The sequence below is a fragment of the Rhinolophus ferrumequinum genome, chromosome 5 (assembly GCF_004115265.2).
Source record: "Rhinolophus ferrumequinum isolate MPI-CBG mRhiFer1 chromosome 5, mRhiFer1_v1.p, whole genome shotgun sequence".
Classification (NCBI taxonomy): domain Eukaryota; kingdom Metazoa; phylum Chordata; class Mammalia; order Chiroptera; family Rhinolophidae; genus Rhinolophus; species Rhinolophus ferrumequinum.
Genome location: NC_046288.1, coordinates 73,910,608 through 73,926,310, shown reverse-complemented (window position 1 = coordinate 73,926,310; position 15,703 = coordinate 73,910,608). Strand labels below are relative to the sequence as shown.

The 15,703-nt window shown below is 33.7% G+C and overlaps 1 protein-coding gene and 1 non-coding gene across 3 annotated transcripts in view; both read right to left on the bottom strand.

Moving 5' to 3' along the window:
* Nucleotides 1-15,703, bottom strand: part of KCNIP4 (potassium voltage-gated channel interacting protein 4) — a 1,015,463-nt gene that overhangs the window by 912,461 nt on the left and 87,299 nt on the right. The gene's annotated exons all lie outside the window — the stretch shown is intronic.
* LOC117022690 (U6 spliceosomal RNA) lies at nt 9,075-9,182 on the bottom strand. Its single transcript, XR_004423094.1, has one exon. It is a non-coding gene; the product is annotated as a U6 spliceosomal RNA (small nuclear RNA).

Sequence of the window (15,703 nt, the reverse complement as noted above, 5' to 3'; positions counted from 1 at the left end):
CAAACAAACAGACACAGCCAGAGGGCACTAAACCTAAATGTCATTCAGGACTCTTTAATAATAATATTCCAAAACAAATGTTATTACACATAAATTTATCTCTTGTTATTTTCTAACCATATATGCATCTAGTGCTTTGCTCCATAATAAATTGTTAGTATCCATGACGTTTCAAAGAGTAAATTATAAAGTGGTAGAGATTATTTAACTAGCAGATGGTTTAGCTACATTTAAGCTGATATAAAGCAAATTCATATATATAAATATATGTGTATATTTATATAATTAATTATATAAATATATAATTAACAAATTATATAATTGTTATCAGTAATTAATATATGATTAGTAATAATTAGTATTAGTAGTAAATATATAATTATTATCAATCAGTAAAATAAATATATAATTATTAACAGTAAAAGTATTTTATTAAAATATTTTCCAATCATTTTCACATAAATAAGATATTTAGCCAAATAGTTACAAATTAAATACATTTTTTCTGATTTATTATTTAGAAATAGAATACATACCCCTTGAGGGAAAAAAATCTAATTTTCTATTTTTCTATTTTAGCAACTCCCTTCCTTTTCTTAAATCTACAATATTCAATATCAATGAGAAATATCTTTGTAGATAATATTTCATATAAAAGCTGACTTCATGCAAGGTATATTGTCGATTATAACACTTTGCACTTCTATAATACATACTTTAACATTTTTTCATATTATTTAAGTTTATTTTCACGAAAAAAATTATCACATGGGTAAACAAGAATTTAACTTACCAGAGTTTAACCTGAGTTTTTGCTAGAGATTAAAGGAAACTCTATTACATGATCAAATTACAAAGAGAAAAACAAATAGAAGGTGACGTTTTTGGTAGAAGTCAATTTTGGTAGTTCTTAAACTTTACCACATTCTTGGATTACTTTACATTTCTCATGTAAGGACTTAACACATGTGGTAAACATATTTGTACAGGGCCAACTGGATTTGTAAGGGTGAAATTCGATAAATCAATAACATAATTAGACTTAGCTAGTTTGCTGTTTAACTCAGCACATAGCCCGCTATCTGTAATTAAACCTAGCTATTTTGCAATGAGATCTGCCTTGATATTCAGCTATTTCCTTTGTTTCTCCCCTCATTGATTAACTGAAGAACTCTGTCTTGTTCCCTTTCTCAAGGCTACACAGACTTTGTTAATCCATTTAATTAATAAAATCCTAACCTGGAAAGGGCAATTTCTTAATCCTCAGGTGCCCAGACACCAGAATACACATAAAGTCCCAGGCCGTGGTGGCTAAGTCCAGAGTCTGGAGATAATATTATCTTAAAACAGACCAGACCCCAAGAAGGATGTCAGCCCTCAGACCTGCCTGACTGACTCCCCCTTTCCTTTGTTCTTCTCGTGTACCTGTAAAACCTTCTGATTCGTCTAAGAACCGAGGTGGCCTCTGGACAGGAGTCTGCCATCCTCCCAAATGCTGGCATTCTGAATAAACATGCTTTTCTTATCACCAACCATGTCTCTCTCAATTTTTAACTTTCTAGCAGCGGGCAGCCGGACCTTTGCATGGCATCAGATTCTAGAAGTTTCCTCCTGCCTAATTAAGTGCCACTGAGAGATGTAACCCATTCAGGAAGGAAGAAATAAAAAGTGAACAAAGTAATTTCTAGAAATAAACATTAAAAAACAAACAAACAAACAAACAAACAAAAACAAAAAAAACATGCAACTGGAAAAACCAGCTATGGCATTTAGTTTTGACTTTTACAAAGGAATTTCACTTGCATTATTGAAAAAAAATCTAAGTTTGCCATGGCAACTGCTTCCTCACACATCACTTTTATTCCCAATAAAGGTATTTATGGAGGATGAAGTAAACTCTACTAAATATGACATTTCCCATCATAATATTTGTGCAAGATAATGTTTTGCATCATCAGGCTGTTTTATATAAACAATTCCTTATTATTGCACTTACAATAATTAGAATTGTTCCCACGTGACTGAAGATAATGACATAAAGTATGTGAATATGCTTTAAAAACTAAGACTTGAAACTATTACATAGGATTATTGTAACAACAATAATATTATATTGAGGAGAATTCCATTACCTAGACTCACTCATTGATTTGTTTAACATAAGAGTAGCTACTCTGGCCAGGCACCTAGTCAAGTATCAAGGTAATAGGATAGACAATGACCTGCTCTCATGGAAACTACATTTTAGCAGGAAGAACAAGATAATTTCCGGTATTTATTGGTTCTATGAATAAAACAAAACAGGAAAATGTGAACGATCATAGCAGATAATTTAGAATGAGAAACCAGGGACCTTTTAGGGAGGTAACACTTAAGATGAGAACTGAACAAAGAGAAGGAGCCAGTCAGGCAAATTTTAAGGAGGGAAAATAGCAAGTTCAAATGACCTAAAATGGAAATAAAACTGGCCTTTTCTGGCTCAAAGAGATAACTAGTATGGCGAATACCTACTGTGTTGCCCCAAAAATAAGACCTACCCTAAAAATAAGCCCCGTTAAGATCATCAGCCAGGCAGACGCATTTAGTACGTTATGACGATGTTCCACAAGAAGATGACATGACTGTATTTGAATAAATGTAGATTGTTGTACATGAAAAAATGAGACATCCCCTGAAAATACATCCTAATGCGTCTTTTGGAGCAAAAATTAATATAAGACCCGGTCTTATTTTCGGGGAAACACGGTAGTAAGCCAAAAGGAAAGTGCTAAGAGATAAGATTAGAAAGGTGTAGAGTGTACACAGCATATAGAGTCTCTTAAGACCTTCAAATTCATTCAGACCTTATCTAAAATGTCTACATATAGCTGAAATCTACATAGGTCATGTTTTACAGTGGTATATAGGGATTTTGTTTGTCAGTAGAACGCTTTGACTTTGAAAATCCACCATAAGCATACAAGAAGTATGGACTGTTAAGTGATTCCATACTAACTTCTAAATGAGTAAGAATCCAGAAATATTTGGAAAGGCAGAATATTTTCATAAAGGTTTACCATCCTAGTTAAAATCCTTTAAATATTTTCTAGACTCTCCCCAGCCAGCTATCTTGGTTTTAGCATATTCATGTATGGATAAAAGAACAACAACAACAAGAAAAAGTACAGAACTAGTCAATGAAGTGGGTTTTTCTTGTTTTTTTTTTTTTTTGTGTGTGTTTCTTTGTTTGTTTTTTTCCTGAACTTATTCAAACCAGTCTAGGTAAAAAGCTATACTATTCATTGAAATTAAAAGAATGGTTACTGAGGGGCAGCCAGTTAGCTCAATTGGTTAGAGTGCGGTGCTCTTAACAAGCAGGTTGCTGGTTCTGTCCCCAAATGGGCCACTGGTAGCTCTGCCCTCCACAACTAGATTGAAACAACTACTCAACTTGGAGCTGATGTCCTGGAAAAACACACTTAAAATAAACAAAAGGTTCTTTTGTGTGTGTGTTTTTTAACAAAGAATGGTCACTGAAATAGGACTGTTGTAATGAATTAGTGTTCACGCCTATTAAAGATTATCACATGTGGAAAAAAATAAGGATGAATAAAAATTTGCAAGTAAAGTCCAATGACTACTAAAAATCAAGTAATTACAAATTAGAGAACACTCTTTGCTATAGATAACAAAAGAATTTATTTCTTCTAAATTGGCTATATAAATTATATCATTTACATATGATGAGAACTGAATTAGCATAAATTGTTATGCGTTAGCTAAAAAGAGTTGACAAGTTTGAGATTTAAAGTAAACACTGAAAACCTTAAAAATGACAGCAGAAGGAGAATAAAATAATTTTTGAGTCTGTTTGCACAATAGAAAACACATATACCAAATACACAGAACTGAATAATATAGGAAATAAATTATCATAGAAATGAATTGGGATAAACTGGTTTGTAGCGTTCTTGCTACTTTAGGTGCAATGTTTTGGTGGTATGATGGATTCCCTCACAAAGTAAACTTAGGACTATATCTTCAAATAATAATCCAATTGGTCAATAACATGAATATGTATTAGCAATAAAATTTAAAAACACAAAAAAAGTTCTATTAGGTTGGTGCAAAAGTAATTGCAGTTTTTGCAATTATTTTTAACATTTTTAAACCGCAATTAATTTTGCACCAACCTAATACTTGTGTTTAAATGTTCCACACTAAATAGATGCTCAACAAAATCTACAGTATACTGTAAAGAAAAAATGGTTACAACTTGTGCATCTCAAATTTCTTCTTAGTGAAAATTCATAAAACTATGTTTAACTTCCAAAACCAACTGGTTGGAAAAGCAAAATATGAAGAAAGCAACAAGAAGATCTGGTATATATACATAATGGAATGCTACTCTGCCATGAGAAGAAATAGTGCCATTTGAGACAACATGGATGGATCATGAGATTATTATGGTAAGCAAAATAAGTCAGACAAAAAAAGTAGAGAACCATATGATTTCACTCATATGTGGGATATAAAACTGAAATCAACAAAGGAACAAGGTAAACAAACAAAGAAACAAAAACTTATAGACATAGACCATAGTTTAGTGATTACCAGAGGGTAAAGGGGGAGGGGAGCAGTATATGAGGGTAAGGGGGATCAAATATATGGCGATGGAAGGAAAACGGACTGGGGAACTCGCACACAATGTGCGAGTTGATGTGCGAGATGATGTATTAGAGAATTGTACACCTGAAACCTACGTAACTTTACTAATCATTGTCACCCCAATAAACTTTAATTTTAAAAAAAAGAAAGAAACAGGGAAAAAGCAAAGGAAATGGAATGGAATAAATAACTTCGTGGGGGATGTCAATGTCTAACAGTACAGAACAAACATAATGCTGAATAAAATATTGAAAAAAAATTCTAATGCACTGATGAGTGGAAACAACCCAATTTCAGAGAGGCCAAAAACAAAGTTAAAGCAGAAATTAGTAGATAAGCACCAAAGTTTGCTTTCATCCAAAGGGTTTCTAACAAATTTGTTCTAAGATGATTCTTTGGCAGATGTCCAGAGCACACAGGACAGGGCTTCTCTGCATAAATATAGAACCACAGAGTTGAACAATAAACGATCTTGCCACACACAAAAAGATAATAGAAAACTTGCCTGTTTTGAATCTGTCACTGAGTTGAGGGAAAATAAATAAATAAGCTCTCCTAAGCCTACATAACCACAAGCCGGACCTCATATGGATTCACAGTCTAAATTTACACTATTGTGTCATAAAAAGCAGCCAGCCAAAGATTTAAAGTGTTCCATGTGGGGTGGTGCTCCCTGGTGTCTGAAATAACAAATGGAAGCTTTCTCTACAGGAAAACTCCTCCAACCCAGACCTCAAATAATTCCTACATGTAAAGTTTTAAGTAAAATGAGCAGCTCTAAGTTGAAAACAAGGAAACAGGCACCATTAATGAGAGCCAGAGGGGAGAACAAGACAGAATTAGATCAACAAATATTTCACTTATTGGAACCACTTTCACATGATGATAAATGTAGTCAAAAAATACAATAAAATTTTAAAATATGACTTAGGAGTAAGAGACTCATTTAAAATAGAATTTCTATAAGTAATATGTAATAATTGAAATTAATGTTCAATAAATGACTAAACAGATTATTAGAATTGATCAAATGGGAAGCAGTTTCAAAGAATTCATTCTAGTTAAAACATAGAATAAAAAGGATATATGAAATAAAGAAAACAGTTAAGATATCCCAAGGTAGCCTAAGAAGATCTAACACCCACACAACTGAATTTCCAGAAGACATAGAGCAAATGAAGAGACAATATTCCGAGAGATAACAGAAATTTCCAAAACTGTTGAAAGATGTGAATCTTAAACTCTAGAAATATAAATAGAGAACAATATAAATAATTCATCCACAAATACATATGGTAAATCTATGAAATACCAAAGATAATGACAAGATCTTAAAGCAGAAAAAAGGAAAAGATCATATAGGGCTGTATAGCAGTTAGAATGAAGACTAACTTCTAAATAAAAATGAAGGGAACATGAAATAATATCTTCTAAATGCTGAGAAAAAAAATGAATAAAAATAGAATCATGTACTCAATTCAATTGTCCAAAACCAAAGGAGAATCAATGAAATTTCAGACAAAAGCCAAAATGGATTTTACCACAAATGTATACTAAGTAAAATAATCACAGATATACTTAAAACTGAAAGAAATTAATACTAATTGGGAGCTCTGAAATGCAATAAGAAATGATGAGAAATGTGTTGGGTTAATATTTTGGTAATTCTGCAAGATGGAAAGAAAATAAAGGAAAAAATAGCATTGACACCGCAAGTGAGTGATGGCCATTAAAATCTCTTTAGATCTTATGGTAGGTCAAAAAGATGGGTACACATTTATTAATCTTAGATTTTGTTAATCAGGAATGGTAAAGCATGAAACTAACTACTAGAAGAATGGAAATTGAGTGTGAAACTTCCAAATAACCAGAAGAAAACAATGGAATGAAAAAGAAAACTATAAAAGAAAGCAATAGAAAGGAAAGAAGGAAGGTTGGAAGGAAGGAAGAAAAGAAGGAAGGAAGGAAAGAAAGAAGGAAGGAAAGAAGGAAAGAGAAAAGAGAAGACATAGGAAAAAAAGACTATGAAAAAATACAGAACAAATCCAAAGATTTCAGCAAAGTAAATAGAAATGGACAAAAGAATCCCAGCTGTATGCTGCTTACATGAGACATACTTAAAACATAACATCAAATGGTTGGAAGTAAAGACACAGAAAAAAAATATATCAAGCAAAACACAAACCGCAAGAAAATTGGTATAGCTCTATTACTAGTAAACCAAAGAAACTTTAAGGGATGGAAAGCACTGTTAGAGATAAAGTAGACAATGTAAGGATAAATTTCCCATTAACTAGAAAAATATAACAATCTGAACAGGTGTATATCCTAGTAACATAACCTTATAACATCAAGCAAAGTTAATGAAAGTATATGGTAACACTAAAAATATCCAAGGTGCCTTAGAAATTTAAATATCAGGCAGACAAGAATTGCTAAAGCTATGAAAAATTTAGACAACATGAACAAGCTTGCTCAAATATATATATATATATATATATATACATATATATATATATATATATACACACACACACATTGAATAACACATCTAACACTAACAATATTTTCCACATGAAACATTTACACACACAAGGAAAAACACCAATATTCTCAATAAATTTTGAAGTATTGGTATCATAGAGCATATGCCATATGCTATAATCACAAAGTAATTAACTTAGAAATCAATAACAAAATAACAAAAAGATAATTGTCAAAAACTATCACTTATGTATTATATATCATTCGAAATTTTAAAACACTACAAAATTACTCATTGGTCAAAGAACTTATTAAGGACGTTAGATGATATTATATTTTAAAAACTTAACACTAGGTGTCAAAACCAGGCAGATGCAACCAACAATGGTATATTCAAAAAGTTGGAAAAAGTTCAAAATTAATGAGCTCAGCGTCAACTTATAAGAAGTTAGGATAAGAACAACAGACTAAGTGTAAAGAAAATAGAAGGTAGGAAAGAGACAGAAAGAATGAAGAGTAGAAATTACCAATTTGGAAACAAACATGGCTGAGAAGATCAAAGAAACAACAAAAAATCTTAGCAAAGTAGGAATAGAAGGGATTTTATTTTTTTTCTTACATGTCTTTTTTTCCTTATATGTCTTTTCCCCCCAGCTTTACATATTGAGGAATAATTGACAAATAAAATTGTATGTATTTCAAGTACACATGATGTACATATACATGATTTGATATGTATAGCATTACAGATAAAGTTTAACATTTTCATACCCTATAACCCAGTAACTTTTCTCTAAGGAATTATTTGCATATATGCATCAGGGGACATGCATGAGGAATATCTTGGTTGTTTGTAATAAAAAAAAGAGCAGAAGCAAACCAAGTTTCAATCAAAAACAGAATAGATAAATGGAATGAAGTATATTTATTTCATTCAATACTGAAACTGAATGAATCACAAGTGATAGCTTCAGTATGAATTGACTTGAAAAACATTTAGCAAATAAAAGTCACAAAAGAATACATATAGGATAACTCAGCTTTACACAGTTCAGCTATAAGCAAAACTAAAAATATATTGCTTAGAGGTGTAGGCATTAATGGTAAAACTATAAGGAAAAGCAAGACAATGATTAAATCAAAATTCAGGGTAGTGATTACTTTTGGGGGGTGCAGGTTGTGAAATCAATGAGTGGCACACAGATGAGAAGGTTCCTTAATTACCTACAGTGCTTTACTTCTGAGATGGAAAGTGGGTACATGGCTTTTCATTTTGGTAATCATTACATTATTCATCATTTATGTACTACGTAGTTCATAAGAAAAATATTTTAAGTTTCAGAGAGAAATGAACACGAAGGACTCAACTATACTTCCTGATGACATGCCCTTTCTTCTTTAGACACCCCAGGAAATCTGTTATTTTACATCAATAGCTTTTGCCTGAAAGTACAAAAGACTAGAAAGGAGATAATTGCCTCACCTTACCTATGATTGGCTGCTACAGCCTGCTGGGAAAACCTGTGTTCAGAGATGGCAAGAAATGTCTCGTTTTTTCCACGTTTTAATGCAAGAGAACGGTATTTGCATGTCCCTGATTTAGTCTACTTCTGTGTACATTTCCAGAAAACAAAATATTATTATTTTTTTTAATCACAAAACATGGCTGTTGGTAAAATTTGCAGTTAACTAGATCTCTAAAATCACAATGTTTTAACATGTCACTTACTTCACACTGTAAAAGTTGCCGTTCCCTAAAGGAAAGAGAAATGTTATGGGAAGGAAGAATGGAAGATCCCTTGTCACTTTCTTATAAAGGAAAGCAGCGTGTTTTCAGAAGACCCCAACAAATGTTTTCTGGGTTCAACTAGTATTAGGTTCGTGCAAAAGTAACTGCAGTTTTTGCAATTGTTTTTAACCTTTTATTTTACTTTTTTTTTTTTTTTAATATGGAACGTTTCACGAATTTTGCGTGTCATCCTTGCGCAGGGGCCATGTTAATCTTCTCTGCATTGTTCCAATTTTAGTATATGCGCTGTCGAAGTAAGCACACAATTGGTTTTAACCTTTTAAACCACAGTTATTTTTGCTTCAACCTAATAGTCCTGGGCCTGGAAAAAAAACTCTGTGGTCAGTCTGAGATGCATTCCTAACTTTAATTCAGAAACTGGACGGATTTATCTTTTCCCAAAGTGCAGAAGTTTTGGGGAAAGGTTTGGAAACTCAAACACAAGGCAGGATAAATACCATTAGGCAAGAACAAAGATTACTAGCAAATAGATACAATAATAGATATAATAACTAATAGCAAATAGATACAACCATCCACTTAGAGGATTTTCATAGGTTTTCCCTTTCTCCTCACAGCCCGCAGGCATAATCATATAATTAAATTATGATGTGTCCATAGAAGTTGTTAAAATGAGTTTGCTTTCCAAAATTTAAATTCCTTTCGTTGAGATGGTACAAAGACAGAAAGAAAATTTCATAAATTGGATTTCTGGATCCTGAATACCCCAAAGTGGATTATCTACCATTGCTAGTGAATAGACTTTTCTGAGAAATTCCATCAATATTTCTACCAAAAAAACGTCTTAAATTCTTTGGGCAGCACTGGGCCAATTATCTCTAGGCACATTTTTCTCCCTAGGCCTGTCATTTTGTGGAATTACATTAAATTTTGTTTAAAAGCACTCCATAACTAGTTAATTAGGACAAAATAATTCATCATTCACTTAAGTGCCAATAAAATATCAAATACAAAATTTAAGGGTGAAAAAGCAATTTCTGATTCACATATACTTCACGGCAAATATTAAGGCCTGCATCTTCTGCTCTACCGTGGAAAAGGAAATATTCCACTTGATCATCTCATTTTGAAGAGCACATTGTAATATATGTGAGGTGATCCATTTCCTGCATCTTTCCTACAAACAAGAGAATACTCATATTTGTGTACAAGTATATTCTTTTTTAAAAAATGTGCACCAATGCTGAGCACAGAATCAAGTCTGCCATGGGACAAGAATAGCTGTAGGGCAAAGAGCTGTTGTGTGGGGTACTGTCAAGTAAGAGGTCTTAAATCTCCATCTCAAATGACGGGGAAACTTGCTCTCCACATCCTGTGGCCTACCACTCTCATGAATTTCAGGACAGCTTCATGTCCTGGTCAAGAGCACGCGTCCCAAAACCACTGTGAGCTTTTCATGGAGGCTCCTCTTCTGTTATCACTGCACCGCACTCCACACTGACTCCACCATTCCAGAGAACCATGAGAAGGGTCACTTTGCAGAGCAGACTTGTAGGGCTGGTTTAGGTAATGAAGAAGGGTTAGGGCATGGTCAATACAGGCAGCAACTTAAAACAGAATATTGGATAGGACTGTGTTAAAACTCCATCGACCATCCCCCTGTGACAAAGCCCACACTGGCTACAAACAACCCTGCCTTTTTTTTCGTTTTTTAATTAAAGTTTATTGGGATGACAATTGCTAACATAGTTACATAGATTTCAGGTGTACAGTTCTGTAATACATCATCTATATATCACATTGTGTGTTCACCACCCAGAGTCAGTTTCTCTTCCATCATCATATATTTGATCCCCTTTACCCTCGTCTACCACCCACCTCCCCCCCTTACCCGCTGGTTAACCCACTAAACCGTTGTCTGTTTCTATGAGTTTTACAAACAACCCTTTCTTTATAGAACCAGACATTCTGCTTTAGCCGGTTCCTCGATTTCTTCTTTTCACTGTAGACAACTTCATGCAAGCTGCTCTCTGAATTTCCAAATGCCTTTTATCTTATATGAAGAACAACTCGTTACTTCCAAATTGTGTCCTGTTGTTCCAGAACATGAATTTGAAAGAGGGGAGGATGCTATTGAAGAAGGCTGAGAGGGTTAAGAATTCATGTTTCAAACCAAAGTAGCTTCTTATGGTACACACCTGTGTTTTCCCCTGTCCAGTTTTCCCCCATTCTTCTCATCACGGCAGCTCAAATTTTGCTTCAGGAAGCTATCTCCCACACTCTTGTCACTGAATTTATGTTGGTGGGGTTGATCATCAAGGAGTTTCTTTCCTAGGCAAGGAGTGAGCATATGACTCATCCTTGGCTTTGAAATTACATTCTCTTAACACCTCTTCACCAGAATTTGAAACTTGAGCAGAGTGACACAAAGACCTAAAATGGCTGGCATTCCCTGCCCTGATCGCATCCTGGAGACATCTTCAGAGAGGCTCTGGTTCGTATCCTTTCCAAAGCCAATGTCTCAGAATTGTCTTCAATTCTATGAGCTACCCTCTGTTCTCAATAAAGTCCTCTATTGCTTATGTCACACACCTCCAGTTCCTACTGTTTATAATCAAATCATCCTGGTATCATTGAGATATTTTTCCAAAGAGATCCATCTACTCATAAATTAATTGCTACTTCTGATACTTGAAAGGAATCAATGTAAATGGTCTTTTATTTGCCTTCGAAATACTTGTTTCATGAAATTTATTTTTAAAATAACTACGTATTTCCCCGAAAATAAGACTGGGTCTTATATTAAGTTTTGCTCCAAAGACACATTAGGGCTTATGTTCAGGGGATGTCATCCTGAAAAATCATGCTAGGGCTTATTTCCCATAGGTATTATTTTCAGGGAAACACGGTATGAAAATTATTTTTATGCTTAAGCTATCCTTGAAAACATTTCTAAAGAGCTCTGAGGTATGTTCTCTCTTTAATTCTTATAATGCCATGAAGAAGGCAGTGAGCCTCAACATTTTAAAGCTGGAACACTCCATCACTTTACCTTCTCAGATCATTGCATATAAAAGGTCCATACAGATCATTTAATCCAAGCTCAGCAAACCAAATGAAAATTATTTCCATACCATTCTTAACAGACGTCAATTGGTCACTTTTAAAACACTCATTAATTTCTTCAATCAACCCACTCCATTTTTATGGGACCTTATCATGAGGACATTTATCCTGAGGTTAAGACAACATTTGACTGTCCATCTTATTCCCTTTCCCCATGTCTCTTTCCCCCTTAACACACATCCAGAAATTTCTGCTATAGATTCTCTTTCTGCATGAGCAATGACTTCCATCAGGCCATGTTTCAAAGACTTCAAGATGACTATCCCGTTTTATGGAACATATCCCTACACTCCTAAAAGCATTCCATGCATAAGACTTAATCTTTTGAAATCTATAGGTCAAACTGCTGCTTTGAAATGTTATGAAAAGTCCTTAAAATAAGTGGATATCCTCATGTCAAAAGTCCAGGACCTGAGGGTGGCCAGTTAGCTCAGTTGGTTAGAGCATGGTGCTAATAACACCAATGTTGCCAGTTCAATTCCCACATGGGCCACTGGAGCTGTGCCTTCCTTAAAAAAAATTTTAAAAGTCCAAGACTGAGATTCTTAAAATTAAGCTCTGAGATAAACAAGATTGTGTGTAAAATTATAGTGGTTCCTTTTTTTAAAAAAGTCCGTTTCTATTGTCCTTAAGATAGTTTGAAAACAAAGTATTGCTATAACTTCTGGTTGGCAACAAAGTTATGTCTTTTATCCAGCAGGAGGTTAAAGATGACTCATTTCAGCAGCAAAATCTGTATTGTTGGAAACTACCGGAACTTTCCTCCTTTTTAGGAATCCATCTCTCAGGTGTTGATAGCAATCACAAAAACCACACAGCTTGGCAGAATCTGTGTATACTGAAAAAGTAAAAGGCTTTGAAGCCTTGCTGGGATAAATTATTCATCAACAAAAATCACTTGTCTGATAATTCAAATCCCAAAATAGTTTTTCATTCTTGATAATTTTTTAAAAATAACTATAATATGTATAAATCTGATTCAGAGTTAACTAAGAATTTCTAAAATGTTTACTATGTATGTGCGCTGACAAAGGTCTCTTATACATTATCTCAATACAAATTTTACCTATATTTTTAAAGTAGAAACATTTTTATACTAGATTTTTGGAGTTTCATGCAAATGCTTGTAATTTTTCTAACCACACTATGTTACAATTTCCATCTGGCATATATGTTCACCTAATACAAATTTCTGAAAAGTAATATTTGCTTCTGAATAGGACACATTCTCCAAATATAATTCTCCCTAATATCAAAGTAGCATTATATGATGATTACAAGTGCAGGTTGAGAGAAAAAGCTAGTCTTCCATCCAGTCTCTAACATTTCTAGCTCTGTACTTCAGTTTTCATCTGGACAAGCTCTGTAGGATTGTTGTGAAGTTGTTGTGAGTAATGGACTGTAGAGGACGTAGAACGGCCTGACAATAAAAGTGCTCATAAAACTGGTTTGCATAGCCATGTCTCAATGGTAAGAAACATTTTTTTAATCCAAAAAGACAAATTCTTATATATTTTCAAGTGGATATTACTAAAATCCGCAGAATAAGGAAGAGGAAAGCCCCTAAAAAAACAGGGCGTTATAGAGGTAGCTATAACAGACAAGAATCAATGAATATAAAACATTATGCACCTGTCAATAGACCTTTTGAAACTATATTAATACTCGTAGATATTATGCAAAGGGGTAAAAGAAAAAGCCAACTTCTAATATCGATTACCATTCTTGAACACCTTCTATAGTCTAGATAACTTATGAGCGCTTAATATTTTAGTTCATTTAATCTTTCCATCAACATTATGAGATTTCTATTTCTATTTCCATTTAACAGATGAGGAGTCAATGGGTCAACAACAGAGCTAATATAATAACACAGCCAGGACTTGAACCTGAGCTATCTGATTCAGAGCTCATGTTATCACTAAAAGGTTTAAGTAAATATCCAAATAGTTATGACTGAACTAGAGAGACACCAAAGATTGGGAGGACAGTAATCTTCCAAACTTTCTCAAGATTATCTTTCCAAATAATCCTTTCTCTGTATCAAATAAATAAATATATTTACAACATGTAAATATATATTTTGTAACTTAAACTATTTACATAAAACCTGCATTTTAAGTTGACTAGTTACCCAGTGAATTATGTATGTAACAGATTTATTTGGTAATACCCATTAACCTAATACACAGATCTTTGGGTACTACTTACTCTGTATTTTTCAAAATACAATTTGTACATAGTTCTGAATTCAAAACTACGTATGTTCAAGGAAGAATTTCAAGAAGTTACTTCACATAGTAGGTAAAAGTAGTTTCTAATGAAAGCATTTGATGGAAATGTTTTTGTACTAGGATAAGGTCACATATAATTAAATCAATTCTCAAATTTTTTTGTGTTTACTCATTTATCTGGTCTTGAAAACATAACGTGCTCTTGAGTAATAATCTAAGAGTAAAGAAAGTATCACACAGTAATATTGGAGGCAGTCAGATTCCAGGCCCATTTCCTGGTAGAAATTAGAGCTTTAAAAAATAGCGTCTAAAAGCAACCTCTGGCAAAAGTAGCCAAGATGAGATGAGCAATTCGAATATCCATAGTTGGTTTGAAGTTAACTGCAATCTTGGGAAAAAGAATATTCTCATTGGCTGGTAAAGCCAAAATCAAGTGTCATAATGACAAGAGGAAGATTTTTAAAAGGTGGGGGAAGGGAGTGGAAAAGAGACAAGACCAGCCTGGAGCTAAAGCACCTAATGACCTGAGCTGTAAGGACACTCAAACGTGTACTGAGAATAGCAAAACGAGAACCAACTTGACACGACTAACAGAAAGCGCTGGAAAGAGAGAGAAAGAACAGGAAAGTATAGTTTAAGTAACTAGAGGTCTTCAATAAATGGATAAGGTAGCCTAACACTTTAACAAGCTCCCAGGGTCCTATTCTATTATTATATCAAGTGCTTTGGTGAGAATGTACGAATAAGTTGACACAGCACAGCACCTGACATGCACCTGAATGGAATAATAAAGCTTTTCATTCAACCCAATCCCGTCATTTGCTAATTCCCTACTCCACGCCCCTAAGTTTAGTAACTATAAGAACAGATGATGAAACATTCCTTTCCACAGAGGAATGTTTCATCAGTACATTCATTCATTCATTCATTCTGCATACTTTTTTTTTTTTTTTTTTTTAAGTACGGGCTTTGTTGGTGGTAACATCCTGGAAACCATGGGGAAACAAAGCAGACTGAGTCAAGGATGTTGCCTTCAGGAAACTCAGTATTTCAGAGGAATATAGGACACATATACACAAGCAATTATAATAGAAGATAGGAAAAGTATTTCCTAAGAACATAGAGGAAAAAAGTCACAGAAGTAAGAGGTGGGTCCACAGACAATTTTATTATCATTCTTCAACTTGCACAATTGGATATTCATTTTATATATATTGTGTGCTTCATATATTTTTAAGGAAACAATGTTTTAAGGAAATAAGCTACATGGGTAGATTACGAATGTAGAGATAAGAACAATGAGCTGTTTGGTAATTACAGACAAACAGCATCAGCACACAATTCTAGCCGTAAAGCCCACGCGTGGAGTTAACTGTGTTCTTTCTGAGTATTCTTTTCTTTTCCTATCATATGTCTACACCATTCTAATTGCACCTTCTTTATCATAATACAATGGAGCACA